Below are 24,845 nucleotides of genomic sequence, written 5' to 3'. Positions count from 1 at the left end.
GAGAGAGCTAGGAATAGGACGTCTCTTTCTGCAGGTACAGTGGGGAAGACTCAGAGAGCTGCATGCCTGAGACATCTTTCCTTGTCCCTCGCTCATTGTTGTGTTCCCTAACTTCTAACTCTCTGCCAGGCCAGGCCCTGTTTCTTTTACTGCCAACCCCCCTGACCCCTCGTCTTCGACCGACTTCCCGCTCTATTATGCCTTCTCCTTTTTTGCTCTCTTCTATGGCCCTTTGAAAAGGAATGCAGGCCGAGCTAAGCCTCATGAAGGAAATCTACCAACAAAAGATGCACTCTTCACTTATGGGTTGAGCTGTGGACGAGTAAGAAGGGCCGAAGGGGTGATTGGGTTGTTCAGCTGGGAGGCACCAGAGGCGTAGCCAGTATTGCCTACCAAATGGGGGCCGAAGCTAATGTAGTTGGGCCCACTGCACTGACAAAAATATCTGTAAATGACCACACAGCGCTGCTGATTGGGTATTTGCAGAATTTGGGTGGGCCTTGCCCCTCAAGCCCTACCCTGCCTCTGCTCTCACCCCCAGGGCAAAGTGTGGGAAAGGCTCGCTGCAGCAAGAGTCTTTCAAATCTTTCACTTTTGAGAACAGAGTGTTTACATTTAAAAATCATGAACAAGCAGCAATAAGAAGGCATGCAGTAACCTAGGACAGGAGACTGCCCTGTGCATATCAATACACCCCAATGAGAAAGGCAAAGATTTAACTGACCTGCTTAGCTATTAGTGGCTCACACATCTCAATGATTATCATCTCTGCGTGAAGCAAAACATCCTCTGAATTGGGGTGAAAGACAGATCTAATGTGCCAAAGGAAGGCAACATTGAAATTCAGTTTCTTGCTCTCTGAGGAAGGAGGGTCGACAGCCCAATGGGTTAATGCACCTCCTGCAGCCTCCTATGTGTTGCCTGCAGGCGACACATTCAGTGCTGGTGAGATGCTGATACAGGTTGGCTTGCTATGCAGGGGCCGGTGGTCACCTCACAGCGACTCGACAAGGTGTCCTGTTTGAGTCCCAGTGCAAATATCGTATCAACCATGACCCGTAGATTACACTTTTTCCCCCTTGTATTTTCCCCTCAGTTGGGGCCAGAGAGACAAGCTTTTGTATGGGTGTTCCCAAGGCCAGAGTGCAGAAAACAAAGGCACAACTGTTAGTAGGAATGCAGGTATTGAAGGGGCATTAACTGTTGGCTGATCGCGCAGGGCAATGCATACCTATTTTCAATTAAAAAAAAAAAAACACATTTTTTAAATGCCCAGGAGGTTCCAGACATTGGATTAGAACTCTGGTCCCCAGCATCACAAGACCAAGCGCTTAGCAGTTGAGCCACTGATGGCTGTGCTCATGAGAGCTGCTTTTGGGCGTATATATCTTTCTTCTGCACGCCCCTGTGAGCATACCCATTTGCATTGTGAAATATGTTCACTGGAGAAAATGAGGATAGAACATCTGGCTCCCCGCTCCCCGCTCCCCGCTCCACCAAATACCAGCTAACTGCAGTGGCCTAGAGGTTAAGTGCTTGCCTTACAGCGCTGGGGGCCTGGGTTCGAGTCCTGCTTTCGGCACATAAACGCAATAGTGGGTGCCCACTCTCCTTCTAAAAGGTTCAGTGGGTATGAAAAGAGTTCCTTGGTAAAGGGAGAGTGGAAGAAAGCGAGAGGTGGGACTGAGGAAGTGCAGGGTAAAGGAGGAGGCGGGGCAGGCTAAAAGGGGAGGTAGGGCTGATTGAATGAGTCCCTGTGGAGAGAAGATGGGGCTGGGTGAGTGGGGGTAGGTCTAGGGAGGGTGGCAGAGAGGTGGGACTGTGGAAGTGCAAGGTAAGGAGGAGGAGGGGGAGGTAGAACTGGATGAAAAAAAAAATGTCAGCCCATGCTCTGGTCCCTTTTTCCTTCTCAATGCACCCTTCCCCCCACATTAGGGCCCTCCTACACACCCCCCTCTATAATGCAGGGCCCTCCTCCACCATCACACTATCACTAGGGCCCCCCCTTTATCCTACATCCTAGGGCCCCCCCTTTATCCTACATCCCCAGGCCTACCTACCCCCACTCACTCAGCCCCACCTCCTCTCCACAAAGACCCGTTCATCCAGCCCTACCTCCCCCGCCTCCTCCTTCACCCTGCACTTCCACAGTCCCGCCTCTCTGCTTTCTTCCACCCTCTACCAGTGAACTCTTTTCATACCCACTGAACCTTCTGCTTTCTTCCACCCTCTACCAGTGAACTCTTTTCATACCCACTGAACCTTTTAGAAGGAGTGCTGGCACCCACTATTCCGTTTATGTGCCGAAAGCAGGATTCGAACCCAGACCCCCAGCGCTGTAACGCAAGCACTTAACCTCTAGGCCACTGCAGTTAGCTGGTATTTGGTGGAGCGGGGGGCCAGATGTTCTGTCCACATTTTCTTCAGTGAACATGTTTCACAATGCAAATGGGTATGCTCACAGGACCATGCAGAAGAATGATAAATACGCCCAAAAGGTGCTCTCAGAAAAACAGCCACCAGAGGCTCAAGCAGGTAAGTGCTTGGTCTTGGAATGCTGGGGGCCTGAGTTCTAATCCAATGTCTGGAATCTCTGGGCATGTTTTTTAAAAAAAATTGTAAAAAGTTTTTTTATTGAAAATGGGTATGCATTGCCGGCGCGATCAGCCAACAATTAATGCCCCTTCAATACCTGCATTCCTACTAACAGTTGTGCCTTTTTTTCCTGCACTCTGGCCTTCGTAACACCCATACAAAAGCTTGTCCCTCTGGCCCCAACAGACTGGAAAAAAAGCAGGGGTAAAAGTGTAATCTACAGGTCATGGTGTATTTGATAATTGCACTGGGACTCAAACAGGACACCTTCTCAAGGCGCTGTGAGGCGACCACCGGCCCCTGCATAGCAAGCCAACCTGTATCAGCATCTCACCAGCAGCTGAACGTGTCGCCTGCAGGTTACACATAGGAGGCTGCAGTAGGTCCATTAACCCATTGGGCTGTCGACCCTCCTTCCTCAGAGAGCAGGAAACTGAATTTCCATGTTGCCTTCCTTTGGCACATTAGATCTATCTTTCACCCCAATTCAGAGCATGTGTTGCTTCACGGAGAGCTGATAATCATTGTGAGTTGTGAGCCACTAAAAGCTAAGCAGGTCAGTTAAATCTTTGCCTTTGTCATTGAAGTGTATTGATATGTGCAGGTGAGTCTTCTGTCCTGTGCTACTGTTTGTTTTCTTATTGCTGCTTGGTCATGATTCTTAAATGTAAACACTCTGCTCTCAAAAGTGAAAGCTTTGAAAGACTCTTGATATAACAAGCCTTTCCCACTCTTTGCCCTGGGGGTGAGAGGGCTGCTTTCTGCCTTTAACTTCCTCAATGTTGGGGTGTCTGGCTCCACCACTGACAACCAGGGGTAAATCCTGGAGGGAAACGGGCAGAGGTCTGCGCCCTGCGTCCTCCACGCGTCCCTAACGCTCCCAAACGCGACCACAGCCCTTACGGGCACAGCCCTATGTCCTATGCAGCCCCTCTGGTGCAGCCACCCACACAACTTAGGGTTAGGATCTGTGCTCTTCCATGTAGGCCTGGCCACCTAGGCCCCAGAAAGTGTCACAGCCTGTTTTTGAAACCTTAGTGATGGTGGCCTAGGTGAAGATGATCTTGGTGGAATATTGATGCCTTTTTCCTCCCAGAAGCCACCCCGGGAGCATATTAAAATGAAGGGGTGTGCCTGCTCAGCTGCCCTCTCTTTAACCTCTCTGCCTTAGTGACATTAGTTCTGGGCTCTCCAGGCGAATGTGTCCATCCGGGAGAGAGCTAGGAATAGGACGTCTCTTTCTGCAGGTACAGTGGGGAAGACTCAGAGAGCTGCATGCCTGAGACATCTTTCCTTGTCCCTCGCTCATTGTTGTGTTCCCTAACTTCTAACTCTCTGCCAGGCCAGGCCCTGTTTCTTTTACTGCCAACCCCCCTGACCCCTCGTCTTCGACCGACTTCCCGCTCTATTATGCCTTCTCCTTTTTTGCTCTCTTCTATGGCCCTTTGAAAAGGAATGCAGGCCGAGCTAAGCCTCATGAAGGAAATCTACCAACAAAAGATGCACTCTTCACTTATGGGTTGAGCTGTGAGACGAGTAAGAAGGGCCGAAGGGGTGATTGGGTTGTTCAGCTGGGAGGCACCAGAGGCGTAGCCAGTATTGCCTACCAAATGGGGGCCGAAGCTAATGTAGTTGGGCCCACTGCACTGACAAAAATATCTGTAAATGACCACACAGCGCTGCTGATTGGGTATTTGCAGAATTTGGGTGGGCCTTGCCCCTCAAGCCCTACCCTGCCTCTGCTCTCACCCCCAGGGCAAAGTGTGGGAAAGGCTCGCTGCAGCAAGAGTCTTTCAAATCTTTCACTTTTGAGAACAGAGTGTTTACATTTAAAAATCATGAACAAGCAGCAATAAGAAGGCATGCAGTAACCTAGGACAGGAGACTGCCCTGTGCATATCAATACACCCCAATGAGAAAGGCAAAGATTTAACTGACCTGCTTAGCTATTAGTGGCTCACACATCTCAATGATTATCATCTCTGCGTGAAGCAAAACATCCTCTGAATTGGGGTGAAAGACAGATCTAATGTGCCAAAGGAAGGCAACATTGAAATTCAGTTTCTTGCTCTCTGAGGAAGGAGGGTCGACAGCCCAATGGGTTAATGCACCTCCTGCAGCCTCCTATGTGTTGCCTGCAGGCGACACATTCAGTGCTGGTGAGATGCTGATACAGGTTGGCTTGCTATGCAGGGGCCGGTGGTCACCTCACAGCGACTCGACAAGGTGTCCTGTTTGAGTCCCAGTGCAAATATCGTATCAACCATGACCCGTAGATTACACTTTTTCCCCCTTGTATTTTCCTCTCAGTTGGGGCCAGAGAGACACGCTTTTGTATGGGTGTTCCCAAGGCCAGAGTGCAGAAAACAAAGGCACAACTGTTAGTAGGAATGCAGGTATTGAATGGGCATTAACTGTTGGCTGATCGCGCAGGGCAATGCATACCTATTTTCAATTAAAAAAAAAAAAAACACATTTTTTAAATGCCCAGGAGGTTCCAGACATTGGATTAGAACTCTGGTCCCCAGCATCACAAGACCAAGCGCTTAGCAGTTGAGCCACTGATGGCTGTGCTCATGAGAGCTGCTTTTGGGCGTATATATCTTTCTTCTGCACGCCCCTGTGAGCATACCCATTTGCATTGTGAAATATGTTCACTGGAGAAAATGAGGATAGAACATCTGGCTCCCCGCTCCCCGCTCCCCGCTCCACCAAATACCAGCTAACTGCAGTGGCCTAGAGGTTAAGTGCTTGCCTTACAGCGCTGGGGGCCTGGGTTCGAGTCCTGCTTTCGGCACATAAACGCAATAGTGGGTGCCCACTCTCCTTCTAAAAGGTTCAGTGGGTATGAAAAGAGTTGCTTGGTAAAGGGAGAGTGGAAGAAAGCGAGAGGTGGGACTGAGGAAGTGCAGGGTAAAGGAGGAGGCGGGGCAGGCTAAAAGGGGAGGTAGGGCTGATTGAATGAGTCCCTGTGGAGAGAAGATGGGGCTGGGTGAGTGGGGGTAGGTCTAGGGAGGGTGGCAGAGAGGTGGGACTGTGGAAGTGCAAGGTAAGGAGGAGGAGGGGGAGGTAGAACTGGATGAAAAAAAAAATGTCAGCCCATGCTCTGGTCCCTTTTTCCTTCTCAATGCACCCTTCCCCCCACATTAGGGCCCTCCTACACACCCCCCTCTATAATGCAGGGCCCTCCTCCACCATCACACTATCACTAGGGCCCCCCCTTTATCCTACATCCTAGGGCCCCCCCTTTATCCTACATCCCCAGGCCTACCTACCCCCACTCACTCACTCAGCCCCACCTCCTCTCCACAAAGACCCGTTCATCCAGCCCTACCTCCCCCGCCTCCTCCTTCACCCTGCACTTCCACAGTCCCGCCTCTCTGCTTTCTTCCACCCTCTACCAGTGAACTCTTTTCATACCCACTGAACCTTCTGCTTTCTTCCACCCTCTACCAGTGAACTCTTTTCATACCCACTGAACCTTTTAGAAGGAGTGCTGGCACCCACTATTCCGTTTATGTGCCGAAAGCAGGATTCGAACCCAGACCCCCAGCGCTGTAACGCAAGCACTTAACCTCTAGGCCACTGCAGTTAGCTGGTATTTGGTGGAGCGGGGGGCCAGATGTTCTGTCCACATTTTCTTCAGTGAACATGTTTCACAATGCAAATGGGTATGCTCACAGGACCATGCAGAAGAATGATAAATACGCCCAAAAGGTGCTCTCAGAAAAACAGCCACCAGAGGCTCAAGCAGGTAAGTGCTTGGTCTTGGAATGCTGGGGGCCTGAGTTCTAATCCAATGTCTGGAATCTCTGGGCATGTTTTTTAAAAAAAATTGTAAAAAGTTTTTTTATTGAAAATGGGTATGCATTGCCGGCGCGATCAGCCAACAATTAATGCCCCTTCAATACCTGCATTCCTACTAACAGTTGTGCCTTTTTTTCCTGCACTCTGGCCTTCGTAACACCCATACAAAAGCTTGTCCCTCTGGCCCCAACAGACTGGAAAAAAAGCAGGGGTAAAAGTGTAATCTACAGGTCATGGTGTATTTGATAATTGCACTGGGACTCAAACAGGACACCTTCTCGAGGCGCTGTGAGGCGACCACCGGCCCCTGCATAGCAAGCCAACCTGTATCAGCATCTCACCAGCAGCTGAACGTGTCGCCTGCAGGTTACACATAGGAGGCTGCAGTAGGTCCATTAACCCATTGGGCTGTCGACCCTCCTTCCTCAGAGAGCAGGAAACTGAATTTCCATGTTGCCTTCCTTTGGCACATTAGATCTATCTTTCACCCCAATTCAGAGCATGTGTTGCTTCACGGAGAGCTGATAATCATTGTGAGTTGTGAGCCACTAAAAGCTAAGCAGGTCAGTTAAATCTTTGCCTTTGTCATTGAAGTGTATTGATATGTGCAGGTGAGTCTTCTGTCCTGTGCTACTGTTTGTTTTCTTATTGCTGCTTGGTCATGATTCTTAAATGTAAACACTCTGCTCTCAAAAGTGAAAGCTTTGAAAGACTCTTGATATAACAAGCCTTTCCCACTCTTTGCCCTGGGGGTGAGAGGGCTGCTTTCTGCCTTTAACTTCCTCAATGTTGGGGTGTCTGGCTCCACCACTGACAACCAGGGGTAAATCCTGGAGGGAAACGGGCAGAGGTCTGCGCCCTGCGTCCTCCACGCGTCCCTAACGCTCCCAAACGCGACCACAGCCCTTACGGGCACAGCCCTATGTCCTATGCAGCCCCTCTGGTGCAGCCACCCACACAACTTAGGGTTAGGATCTGTGCTCTTCCATGTAGGCCTGGCCACCTAGGCCCCAGAAAGTGTCACAGCCTGTTTTTGAAACCTTAGTGATGGTGGCCTAGGTGAAGATGATCTTGGTGGAATATTGATGCCTTTTTCCTCCCAGAAGCCACCCCGGGAGCATATTAAAATGAAGGGGTGTGCCTGCTCAGCTGCCCTCTCTTTAACCTCTCTGCCTTAGTGACATTAGTTCTGGGCTCTCCAGGCGAATGTGTCCATCCGGGAGAGAGCTAGGAATAGGACGTCTCTTTCTGCAGGTACAGTGGGGAAGACTCAGAGAGCTGCATGCCTGAGACATCTTTCCTTGTCCCTCGCTCATTGTTGTGTTCCCTAACTTCTAACTCTCTGCCAGGCCAGGCCCTGTTTCTTTTACTGCCAACCCCCCTGACCCCTCGTCTTCGACCGACTTCCCGCTCTATTATGCCTTCTCCTTTTTTGCTCTCTTCTATGGCCCTTTGAAAAGGAATGCAGGCCGAGCTAAGCCTCATGAAGGAAATCTACCAACAAAAGATGCACTCTTCACTTATGGGTTGAGCTGTGAGACGAGTAAGAAGGGCCGAAGGGGTGATTGGGTTGTTCAGCTGGGAGGCACCAGAGGCGTAGCCAGTATTGCCTACCAAATGGGGGCCGAAGCTAATGTAGTTGGGCCCACTGCACTGACAAAAATATCTGTAAATGACCACACAGCGCTGCTGATTGGGTATTTGCAGAATTTGGGTGGGCCTTGCCCCTCAAGCCCTACCCTGCCTCTGCTCTCACCCCCAGGGCAAAGTGTGGGAAAGGCTCGCTGCAGCAAGAGTCTTTCAAATCTTTCACTTTTGAGAACAGAGTGTTTACATTTAAAAATCATGAACAAGCAGCAATAAGAAGGCATGCAGTAACCTAGGACAGGAGACTGCCCTGTGCATATCAATACACCCCAATGAGAAAGGCAAAGATTTAACTGACCTGCTTAGCTATTAGTGGCTCACACATCTCAATGATTATCATCTCTGCGTGAAGCAAAACATCCTCTGAATTGGGGTGAAAGACAGATCTAATGTGCCAAAGGAAGGCAACATTGAAATTCAGTTTCTTGCTCTCTGAGGAAGGAGGGTCGACAGCCCAATGGGTTAATGCACCTCCTGCAGCCTCCTATGTGTTGCCTGCAGGCGACACATTCAGTGCTGGTGAGATGCTGATACAGGTTGGCTTGCTATGCAGGGGCCGGTGGTCACCTCACAGCGACTCGACAAGGTGTCCTGTTTGAGTCCCAGTGCAAATATCGTATCAACCATGACCCGTAGATTACACTTTTTCCCCCTTGTATTTTCCCCTCAGTTGGGGCCAGAGAGACAAGCTTTTGTATGGGTGTTCCCAAGGCCAGAGTGCAGAAAACAAAGGCACAACTGTTAGTAGGAATGCAGGTATTGAAGGGGCATTAACTGTTGGCTGATCGCGCAGGGCAATGCATACCTATTTTCAATTAAAAAAAAAAAAACACATTTTTTAAATGCCCAGGAGGTTCCAGACATTGGATTAGAACTCTGGTCCCCAGCATCACAAGACCAAGCGCTTAGCAGTTGAGCCACTGATGGCTGTGCTCATGAGAGCTGCTTTTGGGCGTATATATCTTTCTTCTGCACGTCCCTGTGAGCATACCCATTTGCATTGTGAAATATGTTCACTGGAGAAAATGAGGATAGAACATCTGGCTCCCCGCTCCCCGCTCCCCGCTCCACCAAATACCAGCTAACTGCAGTGGCCTAGAGGTGAAGTGCTTGCCTTACAGCGCTGGGGGCCTGGGTTCGAGTCCTGCTTTCGGCACATAAACGCAATAGTGGGTGCCCACTCTCCTTCTAAAAGGTTCAGTGGGTATGAAAAGAGTTCCTTGGTAAAGGGAGAGTGGAAGAAAGCGAGAGGTGGGACTGAGGAAGTGCAGGGTAAAGGAGGAGGCGGGGCAGGCTAAAAGGGGAGGTAGGGCTGATTGAATGAGTCCCTGTGGAGAGAAGATGGGGCTGGGTGAGTGGGGGTAGGTCTAGGGAGGGTGGCAGAGAGGGGGGACTGTGGAAGTGCAGGGTAAGGAGGAGGAGGGGGAGGTAGAACTGGATGAAAAAAAAAATGTCAGCCCATGCTCTGGTCCCTTTTTCCTTCTCAATGCACCCTTCCCCCCACATTAGGGCCCTCCTACACACCCCCCTCTATAATGCAGGGCCCTCCTCCACCATCACACTATCACTAGGGCCCCCCCTTTATCCTACATCCTAGGGCCCCCCCTTTATCCTACATCCCCAGGCCTACCTACCCCCACTCACTCAGCCCCACCTCCTCTCCACAAAGACCCGTTCATCCAGCCCTACCTCCCCCACCTCCTCCTTCACCCTGCACTTCCACAGTCCCGCCTCTCTGCTTTCTTCCACCCTCTACCAGTGAACTCTTTTCATACCCACTGAACCTTCTGCTTTCTTCCACCCTCTACCAGTGAACTCTTTTCATACCCACTGAACCTTTTAGAAGGAGTGCTGGCACCCACTATTCCGTTTATGTGCCAAAAGCAGGATTCGAACCCAGACCCCCAGCGCTGTAACGCAAGCACTTAACCTCTAGGCCACTGCAGTTAGCTGGTATTTGGTGGAGCGGGGGGCCAGATGTTCTGTCCACATTTTCTTCAGTGAACATGTTTCACAATGCAAATGGGTATGCTCACAGGACCATGCAGAAGAATGATAAATACGCCCAAAAGGTGCTCTCAGAAAAACAGCCACCAGAGGCTCAAGCAGGTAAGTGCTTGGTCTTGGAATGCTGGGGGCCTGAGTTCTAATCCAATGTCTGGAATCTCTGGGCATGTTTTTTAAAAAAAATTGTAAAAAGTTTTTTTATTGAAAATGGGTATGCATTGCCGGCGCGATCAGCCAACAATTAATGCCCCTTCAATACCTGCATTCCTACTAACAGTTGTGCCTTTTTTTCCTGCACTCTGGCCTTCGTAACACCCATACAAAAGCTTGTCCCTCTGGCCCCAACAGACTGGAAAAAAAGCAGGGGTAAAAGTGTAATCTACAGGTCATGGTGTATTTGATAATTGCACTGGGACTCAAACAGGACACCTTCTCGAGGCGCTGTGAGGCGACCACCGGCCCCTGCATAGCAAGCCAACCTGTATCAGCATCTCACCAGCAGCTGAACGTGTCGCCTGCAGGTTACACATAGGAGGCTGCAGTAGGTCCATTAACCCATTGGGCTGTCGACCCTCCTTCCTCAGAGAGCAGGAAACTGAATTTCCATGTTGCCTTCCTTTGGCACATTAGATCTATCTTTCACCCCAATTCAGAGCATGTGTTGCTTCACGGAGAGCTGATAATCATTGTGAGTTGTGAGCCACTAAAAGCTAAGCAGGTCAGTTAAATCTTTGCCTTTGTCATTGAAGTGTATTGATATGTGCAGGTGAGTCTTCTGTCCTGTGCTACTGTTTGTTTTCTTATTGCTGCTTGGTCATGATTCTTAAATGTAAACACTCTGCTCTCAAAAGTGAAAGCTTTGAAAGACTCTTGATATAACAAGCCTTTCCCACTCTTTGCCCTGGGGGTGAGAGGGCTGCTTTCTGCCTTTAACTTCCTCAATGTTGGGGTGTCTGGCTCCACCACTGACAACCAGGGGTATATCCTGGAGGGAAACGGGCAGAGGTCTGCGCCCTGCGTCCTCCACGCGTCCCTAACGCTCCCAAACGCGACCACAGCCCTTACGGGCACAGCCCTATGTCCTATGCAGCCCCTCTGGTGCAGCCACCCACACAACTTAGGGTTAGGATCTGTGCTCTTCCATGTAGGCCTGGCCACCTAGGCCCCAGAAAGTGTCACAGCCTGTTTTTGAAACCTTAGTGATGGTGGCCTAGGTGAAGATGATCTTGGTGGAATATTGATGCCTTTTTCCTCCCAGAAGCCACCCCGGGAGCATATTAAAATGAAGGGGTGTGCCTGCTCAGCTGCCCTCTCTTTAACCTCTCTGCCTTAGTGACATTAGTTCTGGGCTCTCCAGGCGAATGTGTCCATCCGGGAGAGAGCTAGGAATAGGACGTCTCTTTCTGCAGGTACAGTGGGGAAGACTCAGAGAGCTGCATGCCTGAGACATCTTTCCTTGTCCCTCGCTCATTGTTGTGTTCCCTAACTTCTAACTCTCTGCCAGGCCAGGCCCTGTTTCTTTTACTGCCAACCCCCCTGACCCCTCGTCTTCGACCGACTTCCCGCTCTATTATGCCTTCTCCTTTTTTGCTCTCTTCTATGGCCCTTTGAAAAGGAATGCAGGCCGAGCTAAGCCTCATGAAGGAAATCTACCAACAAAAGATGCACTCTTCACTTATGGGTTGAGCTGTGAGACGAGTAAGAAGGGCCGAAGGGGTGATTGGGTTGTTCAGCTGGGAGGCACCAGAGGCGTAGCCAGTATTGCCTACCAAATGGGGGCCGAAGCTAATGTAGTTGGGCCCACTGCACTGACAAAAATATCTGTAAATGACCACACAGCGCTGCTGATTGGGTATTTGCAGAATTTGGGTGGGCCTTGCCCCTCAAGCCCTACCCTGCCTCTGCTCTCACCCCCAGGGCAAAGTGTGGGAAAGGCTCGCTGCAGCAAGAGTCTTTCAAATCTTTCACTTTTGAGAACAGAGTGTTTACATTTAAAAATCATGAACAAGCAGCAATAAGAAGGCATGCAGTAACCTAGGACAGGAGACTGCCCTGTGCATATCAATACACCCCAATGAGAAAGGCAAAGATTTAACTGACCTGCTTAGCTATTAGTGGCTCACACATCTCAATGATTATCATCTCTGCGTGAAGCAAAACATCCTCTGAATTGGGGTGAAAGACAGATCTAATGTGCCAAAGGAAGGCAACATTGAAATTCAGTTTCTTGCTCTCTGAGGAAGGAGGGTCGACAGCCCAATGGGTTAATGCACCTCCTGCAGCCTCCTATGTGTTGCCTGCAGGCGACACATTCAGTGCTGGTGAGATGCTGATACAGGTTGGCTTGCTATGCAGGGGCCGGTGGTCACCTCACAGCGACTCGACAAGGTGTCCTGTTTGAGTCCCAGTGCAAATATCGTATCAACCATGACCCGTAGATTACACTTTTTCCCCCTTGTATTTTCCCCTCAGTTGGGGCCAGAGAGACAAGCTTTTGTATGGGTGTTCCCAAGGCCAGAGTGCAGAAAACAAAGGCACAACTGTTAGTAGGAATGCAGGTATTGAAGGGGCATTAACTGTTGGCTGATCGCGCAGGGCAATGCATACCTATTTTCAATTAAAAAAAAAAAAACACATTTTTTAAATGCCCAGGAGGTTCCAGACATTGGATTAGAACTCTGGTCCCCAGCATCACAAGACCAAGCGCTTAGCAGTTGAGCCACTGATGGCTGTGCTCATGAGAGCTGCTTTTGGGCGTATATATCTTTCTTCTGCACGCCCCTGTGAGCATACCCATTTGCATTGTGAAATATGTTCACTGGAGAAAATGAGGATAGAACATCTGGCTCCCCGCTCCCCGCTCCCCGCTCCACCAAATACCAGCTAACTGCAGTGGCCTAGAGGTTAAGTGCTTGCCTTACAGCGCTGGGGGCCTGGGTTCGAGTCCTGCTTTCGGCACATAAACGCAATAGTGGGTGCCCACTCTCCTTCTAAAAGGTTCAGTGGGTATGAAAAGAGTTCCTTGGTAAAGGGAGAGTGGAAGAAAGCGAGAGGTGGGACTGAGGAAGTGCAGGGTAAAGGAGGAGGCGGGGCAGGCTAAAAGGGGAGGTAGGGCTGATTGAATGAGTCCCTGTGGAGAGAAGATGGGGCTGGGTGAGTGGGGGTAGGTCTAGGGAGGGTGGCAGAGAGGTGGGACTGTGGAAGTGCAAGGTAAGGAGGAGGAGGGGGAGGTAGAACTGGATGAAAAAAAAAATGTCAGCCCATGCTCTGGTCCCTTTTTCCTTCTCAATGCACCCTTCCCCCCACATTAGGGCCCTCCTACACACCCCCCTCTATAATGCAGGGCCCTCCTCCACCATCACACTATCACTAGGGCCCCCCCTTTATCCTACATCCTAGGGCCCCCCCTTTATCCTACATCCCCAGGCCTACCTACCCCCACTCACTCAGCCCCACCTCCTCTCCACAAAGACCCGTTCATCCAGCCCTACCTCCCCCGCCTCCTCCTTCACCCTGCACTTCCACAGTCCCGCCTCTCTGCTTTCTTCCACCCTCTACCAGTGAACTCTTTTCATACCCACTGAACCTTCTGCTTTCTTCCACCCTCTACCAGTGAACTCTTTTCATACCCACTGAACCTTTTAGAAGGAGTGCTGGCACCCACTATTCCGTTTATGTGCCGAAAGCAGGATTCGAACCCAGACCCCCAGCGCTGTAACGCAAGCACTTAACCTCTAGGCCACTGCAGTTAGCTGGTATTTGGTGGAGCGGGGGGCCAGATGTTCTGTCCACATTTTCTTCAGTGAACATGTTTCACAATGCAAATGGGTATGCTCACAGGACCATGCAGAAGAATGATAAATACGCCCAAAAGGTGCTCTCAGAAAAACAGCCACCAGAGGCTCAAGCAGGTAAGTGCTTGGTCTTGGAATGCTGGGGGCCTGAGTTCTAATCCAATGTCTGGAATCTCTGGGCATGTTTTTTAAAAAAAATTGTAAAAAGTTTTTTTATTGAAAATGGGTATGCATTGCCGGCGCGATCAGCCAACAATTAATGCCCCTTCAATACCTGCATTCCTACTAACAGTTGTGCCTTTTTTTCCTGCACTCTGGCCTTCGTAACACCCATACAAAAGCTTGTCCCTCTGGCCCCAACAGACTGGAAAAAAAGCAGGGGTAAAAGTGTAATCTACAGGTCATGGTGTATTTGATAATTGCACTGGGACTCAAACAGGACACCTTCTCAAGGCGCTGTGAGGCGACCACCGGCCCCTGCATAGCAAGCCAACCTGTATCAGCATCTCACCAGCAGCTGAACGTGTCGCCTGCAGGTTACACATAGGAGGCTGCAGTAGGTCCATTAACCCATTGGGCTGTCGACCCTCCTTCCTCAGAGAGCAGGAAACTGAATTTCCATGTTGCCTTCCTTTGGCACATTAGATCTATCTTTCACCCCAATTCAGAGCATGTGTTGCTTCACGGAGAGCTGATAATCATTGTGAGTTGTGAGCCACTAAAAGCTAAGCAGGTCAGTTAAATCTTTGCCTTTGTCATTGAAGTGTATTGATATGTGCAGGTGAGTCTTCTGTCCTGTGCTACTGTTTGTTTTCTTATTGCTGCTTGGTCATGATTCTTAAATGTAAACACTCTGCTCTCAAAAGTGAAAGCTTTGAAAGACTCTTGATATAACAAGCCTTTCCCACTCTTTGCCCTGGGGGTGAGAGGGCTGCTTTCTGCCTTTAACTTCCTCAATGTTGGGGTGTCTGGCTCCACCACTGACAACCAGGGGTAAATCCTGGAGGGAAACGGGCAGAGGTCTGCGCCCTGCGTCCTCCACGCGTCCCTAACGCTCCCAAACGCGACCACAGCCCTTACGGGCACAGCCCTATGTCCTATGCAGCCCCTCTGGTGCAGCCACCCACACAACTTAGGGTTAGGATCTGTGCTCTTCCATGTAGGCCTGGCCACCTAGGCCCCAGAAAGTGTCACAGCCTGTTTTTGAAACCTTAGTGATGGTGGCCTAGGTGAAGATGATCTTGGTGGAATATTGATGCCTTTTTCCTCCCAGAAGCCACCCCGGGAGCATATTAAAATGAAGGGGTGTGCCTGCTCAGCTGCCCTCTCTTTAACCTCTCTGCCTTAGTGACATTAGTTCTGGGCTCTCCAGGCGAATGTGTCCATCCGGGAGAGAGCTAGGAATAGGACGTCTCTTTCTGCAGGTACAGTGGGGAAGACTCAGAGAGCTGCATGCCTGAGACATCTTTCCTTGTCCCTCGCTCATTGTTGTGTTCCCTAACTTCTAACTCTCTGCCAGGCCAGGCCCTGTTTCTTTTACTGCCAACCCCCCTGACCCCTCGTCTTCGACCGACTTCCCGCTCTATTATGCCTTCTCCTTTTTTGCTCTCTTCTATGGCCCTTTGAAAAGGAATGCAGGCCGAGCTAAGCCTCATGAAGGAAATCTACCAACAAAAGATGCACTCTTCACTTATGGGTTGAGCTGTGAGACGAGTAAGAAGGGCCGAAGGGGTGATTGGGTTGTTCAGCTGGGAGGCACCAGAGGCGTAGCCAGTATTGCCTACCAAATGGGGGCCGAAGCTAATGTAGTTGGGCCCACTGCACTGACAAAAATATCTGTAAATGACCACACAGCGCTGCTGATTGGGTATTTGCAGAATTTGGGTGGGCCTTGCCCCTCAAGCCCTACCCTGCCTCTGCTCTCACCCCCAGGGCAAAGTGTGGGAAAGGCTCGCTGCAGCAAGAGTCTTTCAAATCTTTCACTTTTGAGAACAGAGTGTTTACATTTAAAAATCATGAACAAGCAGCAATAAGAAGGCATGCAGTAACCTAGGACAGGAGACTGCCCTGTGCATATCAATACACCCCAATGAGAAAGGCAAAGATTTAACTGACCTGCTTAGCTATTAGTGGCTCACACATCTCAATGATTATCATCTCTGCGTGAAGCAAAACATCCTCTGAATTGGGGTGAAAGACAGATCTAATGTGCCAAAGGAAGGCAACATTGAAATTCAGTTTCTTGCTCTCTGAGGAAGGAGGGTCGACAGCCCAATGGGTTAATGCACCTCCTGCAGCCTCCTATGTGTTGCCTGCAGGCGACACATTCAGTGCTGGTGAGATGCTGATACAGGTTGGCTTGCTATGCAGGGGCCGGTGGTCACCTCACAGCGACTCGACAAGGTGTCCTGTTTGAGTCCCAGTGCAAATATCGTATCAACCATGACCCGTAGATTACACTTTTTCCCCCTTGTATTTTCCTCTCAGTTGGGGCCAGAGAGACACGCTTTTGTATGGGTGTTCCCAAGGCCAGAGTGCAGAAAACAAAGGCACAACTGTTAGTAGGAATGCAGGTATTGAAGGGGCATTAACTGTTGGCTGATCGCGCAGGGCAATGCATACCTATTTTCAATTAAAAAAAAAAAAAACACATTTTTTAAATGCCCAGGAGGTTCCAGACATTGGATTAGAACTCTGGTCCCCAGCATCACAAGACCAAGCGCTTAGCAGTTGAGCCACTGATGGCTGTGCTCATGAGAGCTGCTTTTGGGCGTATATATCTTTCTTCTGCACGCCCCTGTGAGCATACCCATTTGCATTGTGAAATATGTTCACTGGAGAAAATGAGGATAGAACATCTGGCTCCCCGCTCCCCGCTCCCCGCTCCACCAAATACCAGCTAACTGCAGTGGCCTAGAGGTTAAGTGCTTGCCTTACAGCGCTGGGGGCCTGGGTTCGAGTCCTGCTTTCGGCACATAAACGCAATAGTGGGTGCCCACTCTCCTTCTAAAAGGTTCAGTGGGTATGAAAAGAGTTGCTTGGTAAAGGGAGAGTGGAAGAAAGCGAGAGGTGGGACTGAGGAAGTGCAGGGTAAAGGAGGAGGCGGGGCAGGCTAAAAGGGGAGGTAGGGCTGATTGAATGAGTCCCTGTGGAGAGAAGATGGGGCTGGGTGAGTGGGGGTAGGTCTAGGGAGGGTGGCAGAGAGGTGGGACTGTGGAAGTGCAAGGTAAGGAGGAGGAGGGGGAGGTAGAACTGGATGAAAAAAAAAATGTCAGCCCATGCTCTGGTCCCTTTTTCCTTCTCAATGCACCCTTCCCCCCACATTAGGGCCCTCCTACACACCCCCCTCTATAATGCAGGGCCCTCCTCCACCATCACACTATCACTAGGGCCCCCCCTTTATCCTACATCCTAGGGCCCCCCCTTTATCCTACATCCCCAGGCCTACCTACCCCCACTCACTCACTCAGCCCCACCTCCTCTCCACAAAGACCCGTTCATCCAGCCCTACCTCCCCCGCCTCCTCCTTCACCCTGCACTTCCACAGTCCCGCCTCTCTGCTTTCTTCCACCCTCTACCAGTGAACTCTTTTCATACCCACTGAACCTTCTGCTTTCTTCCACCCTCTACCAGTGAACTCTTTTCATACCCACTGAACCTTTTAGAAGGAGTGCTGGCACCCACTATTCCGTTTATGTGCCGAAAGCAGGATTCGAACCCAGACCCCCAGCGCTGTAACGCAAGCACTTAACCTCTAGGCCACTGCAGTTAGCTGGTATTTGGTGGAGCGGGGGGCCAGATGTTCTGTCCACATTTTCTTCAGTGAACATGTTTCACAATGCAAATGGGTATGCTCACAGGACCATGCAGAAGAATGATAAATACGCCCAAAAGGTGCTCTCAGAAAAACAGCCACCAGAGGCTCAAGCAGGTAAGTGCTTGGTCTTGGAATGCTGGGGGCCTGAGTTCTAATCCAATGTCTGGAATCTCTGGGCATGTTTTTTAAAAAAAATTGTAAAAAGTTTTTTTATTGAAAATGGGTATGCATTGCCGGCGCGATCAGCCAACAATTAATGCCCCTTCAATACCTGCATTCCTACTAACAGTTGTGCCTTTTTTTCCTGCACTCTGGCCTTCGTAACACCCATACAAAAGCTTGTCCCTCTGGCCCCAACAGACTGGAAAAAAAGCAGGGGTAAAAGTGTAATCTACAGGTCATGGTGTATTTGATAATTGCACTGGGACTCAAACAGGACACCTTCTCGAGGCGCTGTGAGGCGACCACCGGCCCCTGCATAGCAAGCCAACCTGTATCAGCATCTCACCAGCAGCTGAACGTGTCGCCTGCAGGTTACACATAGGAGGCTGCAGTAGGTCCATTAACCCATTGGGCTGTCGACCCTCCTTCCTCAGAGAGCAGGAAACTGAATTTCCATGTTGCCTTCCTTTGGCACATTAGATCTATCTTTCACCCCAATTCAGAGCATGTGTTGCTTCACGGAGAGCTGATAATCATTGTGAGTTGTGAGCCACTAAAAGCTAAGCAGGTCAGTTAAATCTTTGCCTTTGTCATTGAAGTGTATTGATATGTGCAGGTGAGTCTTCTGTCCTGTGCTACTGTTTGTTTTCTTATTGCTGCTTGGTCATGATTCTTAAATGTAAACACTCTGCTCTCAAAAGTGAAAGCTTTGAAAGACTCTTGATATAACAAGCCTTTCCCACTCTTTGCCCTGGGGGTGAGAGGGCTGCTTTCTGCCTTTAACTTCCTCAATGTTGGGGTGTCTGGCTCCACCACTGACAACCAGGGGTAAATCCTGGAGGGAAACGGGCAGAGGTCTGCGCCCTGCGTCCTCCACGCGTCCCTAACGCTCCCAAACGCGACCACAGCCCTTACGGGCACAGCCCTATGTCCTATGCAGCCCCTCTGGTGCAGCCACCCACACAACTTAGGGTTAGGATCTGTGCTCTTCCATGTAGGCCTGGCCACCTAGGCCCCAGAAAGTGTCACAGCCTGTTTTTGAAACCTTAGTGATGGTGGCCTAGGTGAAGATGATCTTGGTGGAATATTGATGCCTTTTTCCTCCCAGAAGCCACCCCGGGAGCATATTAAAATGAAGGGGTGTGCCTGCTCAGCTGCCCTCTCTTTAACCTCTCTGCCTTAGTGACATTAGTTCTGGGCTCTCCAGGCGAATGTGTCCATCCGGGAGAGAGCTAGGAATAGGACGTCTCTTTCTGCAGGTACAGTGGGGAAGACTCAGAGAGCTGCATGCCTGAGACATCTTTCCTTGTCCCTCGCTCATTGTTGTGTTCCCTAACTTCTAACTCTCTGCCAGGCCAGGCCCTGTTTCTTTTACTGCCAACCCCCCTGACCCCTCGTCTTCGACCGACTTCCCGCTCTATTATGCCTTCTCCTTTTTTGCTCTCTTCTATGGCCCTTTGAAAAGGAATGCAGGCCGAGCTAAGCCTCATGAAGGAAATCTACCAACAAAAGATGCACTCTTCACTTATGGGTTGAGCTGTGAGACGAGTAAGAAGGGCCGAAGGGGTGATTGGGTTGTTCAGCTGGGAGGCACCAGAGGCGTAGCCAGTATTGCCTACCAAATGGGGGCCGAAGCTAATGTAGTTGGGCCCACTGCACTGACAAAAATATCTGTAAATGACCACACAGCGCTGCTGATTGGGTATTTGCAGAATTTGGGTGGGCCTTGCCCCTCAAGCCCTACCCTGCCTCTGCTCTCACCCCCAGGGCAAAGTGTGGGAAAGGCTCGCTGCAGCAAGAGTCTTTCAAATCTTTCACTTTTGAGAACAGAGTGTTTACATTTAAAAATCATGAACAAGCAGCAATAAGAAGGCATGCAGTAACCTAGGACAGGAGACTGCCCTGTGCATATCAATACACCCCAATGAGAAAGGCAAAGATTTAACTGACCTGCTTAGCTATTAGTGGCTCACACATCTCAATGATTATCATCTCTGCGTGAAGCAAAACATCCTCTGAATTGGGGTGAAAGACAGATCTAATGTGCCAAAGGAAGGCAACATTGAAATTCAGTTTCTTGCTCTCTGAGGAAGGAGGGTCGACAGCCCAATGGGTTAATGCACCTCCTGCAGCCTCCTATGTGTTGCCTGCAGGCGACACATTCAGTGCTGGTGAGATGCTGATACAGGTTGGCTTGCTATGCAGGGGCCGGTGGTCACCTCACAGCGACTCGACAAGGTGTCCTGTTTGAGTCCCAGTGCAAATATCGTATCAACCATGACCCGTAGATTACACTTTTTCCCCCTTGTATTTTCCCCTCAGTTGGGGCCAGAGAGACAAGCTTTTGTATGGGTGTTCCCAAGGCCAGAGTGCAGAAAACAAAGGCACAACTGTTAGTAGGAATGCAGGTATTGAAGGGGCATTAACTGTTGGCTGATCGCGCAGGGCAATGCATACCTATTTTCAATTAAAAAAAAAAAAACACATTTTTTAAATGCCCAGGCGGTTCCAGACATTGGATTAGAACTCTGGTCCCCAGCATCACAAGACCAAGCGCTTAGCAGTTGAGCCACTGATGGCTGTGCTCATGAGAGCTGCTTTTGGGCGTATATATCTTTCTTCTGCACGTCCCTGTGAGCATACCCATTTGCATTGTGAAATATGTTCACTGGAGAAAATGAGGATAGAACATCTGGCTCCCCGCTCCCCGCTCCCCGCTCCACCAAATACCAGCTAACTGCAGTGGCCTAGAGGTGAAGTGCTTGCCTTACAGCGCTGGGGGCCTGGGTTCGAGTCCTGCTTTCGGCACATAAACGCAATAGTGGGTGCCCACTCTCCTTCTAAAAGGTTCAGTGGGTATGAAAAGAGTTCCTTGGTAAAGGGAGAGTGGAAGAAAGCGAGAGGTGGGACTGAGGAAGTGCAGGGTAAAGGAGGAGGCGGGGCAGGCTAAAAGGGGAGGTAGGGCTGATTGAATGAGTCCCTGTGGAGAGAAGATGGGGCTGGGTGAGTGGGGGTAGGTCTAGGGAGGGTGGCAGAGAGGGGGGACTGTGGAAGTGCAGGGTAAGGAGGAGGAGGGGGAGGTAGAACTGGATGAAAAAAAAAATGTCAGCCCATGCTCTGGTCCCTTTTTCCTTCTCAATGCACCCTTCCCCCCACATTAGGGCCCTCCTACACACCCCCCTCTATAATGCAGGGCCCTCCTCCACCATCACACTATCACTAGGGCCCCCCCTTTATCCTACATCCTAGGGCCCCCCCTTTATCCTACATCCCCAGGCCTACCTACCCCCACTCACTCAGCCCCACCTCCTCTCCACAAAGACCCGTTCATCCAGCCCTACCTCCCCCACCTCCTCCTTCACCCTGCACTTCCACAGTCCCGCCTCTCTGCTTTCTTCCACCCTCTACCAGTGAACTCTTTTCATACCCACTGAACCTTCTGCTTTCTTCCACCCTCTACCAGTGAACTCTTTTCATACCCACTGAACCTTTTAGAAGGAGTGCTGGCACCCACTATTCCGTTTATGTGCCAAAAGCAGGATTCGAACCCAGACCCCCAGCGCTGTAACGCAAGCACTTAACCTCTAGGCCACTGCAGTTAGCTGGTATTTGGTGGAGCGGGGGGCCAGATGTTCTGTCCACATTTTCTTCAGTGAACATGTTTCACAATGCAAATGGGTATGCTCACAGGACCATGCAGAAGAATGATAAATACGCCCAAAAGGTGCTCTCAGAAAAACAGCCACCAGAGGCTCAAGCAGGTAAGTGCTTGGTCTTGGAATGCTGGGGGCCTGAGTTCTAATCCAATGTCTGGAATCTCTGGGCATGTTTTTTAAAAAAAATTGTAAAAAGTTTTTTTATTGAAAATGGGTATGCATTGCCGGCGCGATCAGCCAACAATTAATGCCCCTTCAATACCTGCATTCCTACTAACAGTTGTGCCTTTTTTTCCTGCACTCTGGCCTTCGTAACACCCATACAAAAGCTTGTCCCTCTGGCCCCAACAGACTGGAAAAAAAGCAGGGGTAAAAGTGTAATCTACAGGTCATGGTGTATTTGATAATTGCACTGGGACTCAAACAGGACACCTTCTCGAGGCGCTGTGAGGCGACCACCGGCCCCTGCATAGCAAGCCAACCTGTATCAGCATCTCACCAGCAGCTGAACGTGTCGCCTGCAGGTTACACATAGGAGGCTGCAGTAGGTCCATTAACCCATTGGGCTGTCGACCCTCCTTCCTCAGAGAGCAGGAAACTGAATTTCCATGTTGCCTTCCTTTGGCACATTAGATCTATCTTTCACCCCAATTCAGAGCATGTGTTGCTTCACGGAGAGCTGATAATCATTGTGAGTTGTGAGCCACTAAAAGCTAAGCAGGTCAGTTAAATCTTTGCCTTTGTCATTGAAGTGTATTGATATGTGCAGGTGAGTCTTCTGTCCTGTGCTACTGTTTGTTTTCTTATTGCTGCTTGGTCATGATTCTTAAATGTAAACACTCTGCTCTCAAAAGTGAAAGCTTTGAAAGACTCTTGATATAACAAGCCTTTCCCACTCTTTGCCCTGGGGGTGAGAGGGCTGCTTTCTGCCTTTAACTTCCTCAATGTTGGGGTGTCTGGCTCCACCACTGACAACCAGGGGTATATCCTGGAGGGAAACGGGCAGAGGTCTGCGCCCTGCGTCCTCCACGCGTCCCTAACGCTCCCAAACGCGACCACAGCCCTTACGGGCACAGCCCTATGTCCTATGCAGCCCCTCTGGTGCAGCCACCCACACAACTTAGGGTTAGGATCTGTGCTCTTCCATGTAGGCCTGGCCACCTAGGCCCCAGAAAGTGTCACAGCCTGTTTTTGAAACCTTAGTGATGGTGGCCTAGGTGAAGATGATCTTGGTGGAATATTGATGCCTTTTTCCTCCCAGAAGCCACCCCGGGAGCATATTAAAATGAAGGGGTGTGCCTGCTCAGCTGCCCTCTCTTTAACCTCTCTGCCTTAGTGACATTAGTTCTGGGCTCTCCAGGCGAATGTGTCCATCCGGGAGAGAGCTAGGAATAGGACGTCTCTTTCTGCAGGTACAGTGGGGAAGACTCAGAGAGCTGCATGCCTGAGACATCTTTCCTTGTCCCTCGCTCATTGTTGTGTTCCCTAACTTCTAACTCTCTGCCAGGCCAGGCCCTGTTTCTTTTACTGCCAACCCCCCTGACCCCTCGTCTTCGACCGACTTCCCGCTCTATTATGCCTTCTCCTTTTTTGCTCTCTTCTATGGCCCTTTGAAAAGGAATGCAGGCCGAGCTAAGCCTCATGAAGGAAATCTACCAACAAAAGATGCACTCTTCACTTATGGGTTGAGCTGTGAGACGAGTAAGAAGGGCCGAAGGGGTGATTGGGTTGTTCAGCTGGGAGGCACCAGAGGCGTAGCCAGTATTGCCTACCAAATGGGGGCCGAAGCTAATGTAGTTGGGCCCACTGCACTGACAAAAATATCTGTAAATGACCACACAGCGCTGCTGATTGGGTATTTGCAGAATTTGGGTGGGCCTTGCCCCTCAAGCCCTACCCTGCCTCTGCTCTCACCCCCAGGGCAAAGTGTGGGAAAGGCTCGCTGCAGCAAGAGTCTTTCAAATCTTTCACTTTTGAGAACAGAGTGTTTACATTTAAAAATCATGAACAAGCAGCAATAAGAAGGCATGCAGTAACCTAGGACAGGAGACTGCCCTGTGCATATCAATACACCCCAATGAGAAAGGCAAAGATTTAACTGACCTGCTTAGCTATTAGTGGCTCACACATCTCAATGATTATCATCTCTGCGTGAAGCAAAACATCCTCTGAATTGGGGTGAAAGACAGATCTAATGTGCCAAAGGAAGGCAACATTGAAATTCAGTTTCTTGCTCTCTGAGGAAGGAGGGTCGACAGCCCAATGGGTTAATGCACCTCCTGCAGCCTCCTATGTGTTGCCTGCAGGCGACACATTCAGTGCTGGTGAGATGCTGATACAGGTTGGCTTGCTATGCAGGGGCCGGTGGTCACCTCACAGCGACTCGACAAGGTGTCCTGTTTGAGTCCCAGTGCAAATATCGTATCAACCATGACCCGTAGATTACACTTTTTCCCCCTTGTATTTTCCCCTCAGTTGGGGCCAGAGAGACAAGCTTTTGTATGGGTGTTCCCAAGGCCAGAGTGCAGAAAACAAAGGCACAACTGTTAGTAGGAATGCAGGTATTGAAGGGGCATTAACTGTTGGCTGATCGCGCAGGGCAATGCATACCTATTTTCAATTAAAAAAAAAAAAACACATTTTTTAAATGCCCAGGAGGTTCCAGACATTGGATTAGAACTCTGGTCCCCAGCATCACAAGACCAAGCGCTTAGCAGTTGAGCCACTGATGGCTGTGCTCATGAGAGCTGCTTTTGGGCGTATATATCTTTCTTCTGCACGCCCCTGTGAGCATACCCATTTGCATTGTGAAATATGTTCACTGGAGAAAATGAGGATAGAACATCTGGCTCCCCGCTCCCCGCTCCCCGCTCCACCAAATACCAGCTAACTGCAGTGGCCTAGAGGTTAAGTGCTTGCCTTACAGCGCTGGGGGCCTGGGTTCGAGTCCTGCTTTCGGCACATAAACGCAATAGTGGGTGCCCACTCTCCTTCTAAAAGGTTCAGTGGGTATGAAAAGAGTTCCTTGGTAAAGGGAGAGTGGAAGAAAGCGAGAGGTGGGACTGAGGAAGTGCAGGGTAAAGGAGGAGGCGGGGCAGGCTAAAAGGGGAGGTAGGGCTGATTGAATGAGTCCCTGTGGAGAGAAGATGGGGCTGGGTGAGTGGGGGTAGGTCTAGGGAGGGTGGCAGAGAGGTGGGACTGTGGAAGTGCAAGGTAAGGAGGAGGAGGGGGAGGTAGAACTGGATGAAAAAAAAAATGTCAGCCCATGCTCTGGTCCCTTTTTCCTTCTCAATGCACCCTTCCCCCCACATTAGGGCCCTCCTACACACCCCCCTCTATAATGCAGGGCCCTCCTCCACC

The sequence above is a fragment of the Ambystoma mexicanum genome, chromosome 4p, assembly GCF_040938575.1.
Source record: "Ambystoma mexicanum isolate Mex_15411 chromosome 4p, UKY_AmexF1_1, whole genome shotgun sequence".
Taxonomy (NCBI): Eukaryota; Metazoa; Chordata; class Amphibia; order Caudata; family Ambystomatidae; genus Ambystoma; species Ambystoma mexicanum.
This window is presented reverse-complemented; position numbering follows the sequence as displayed.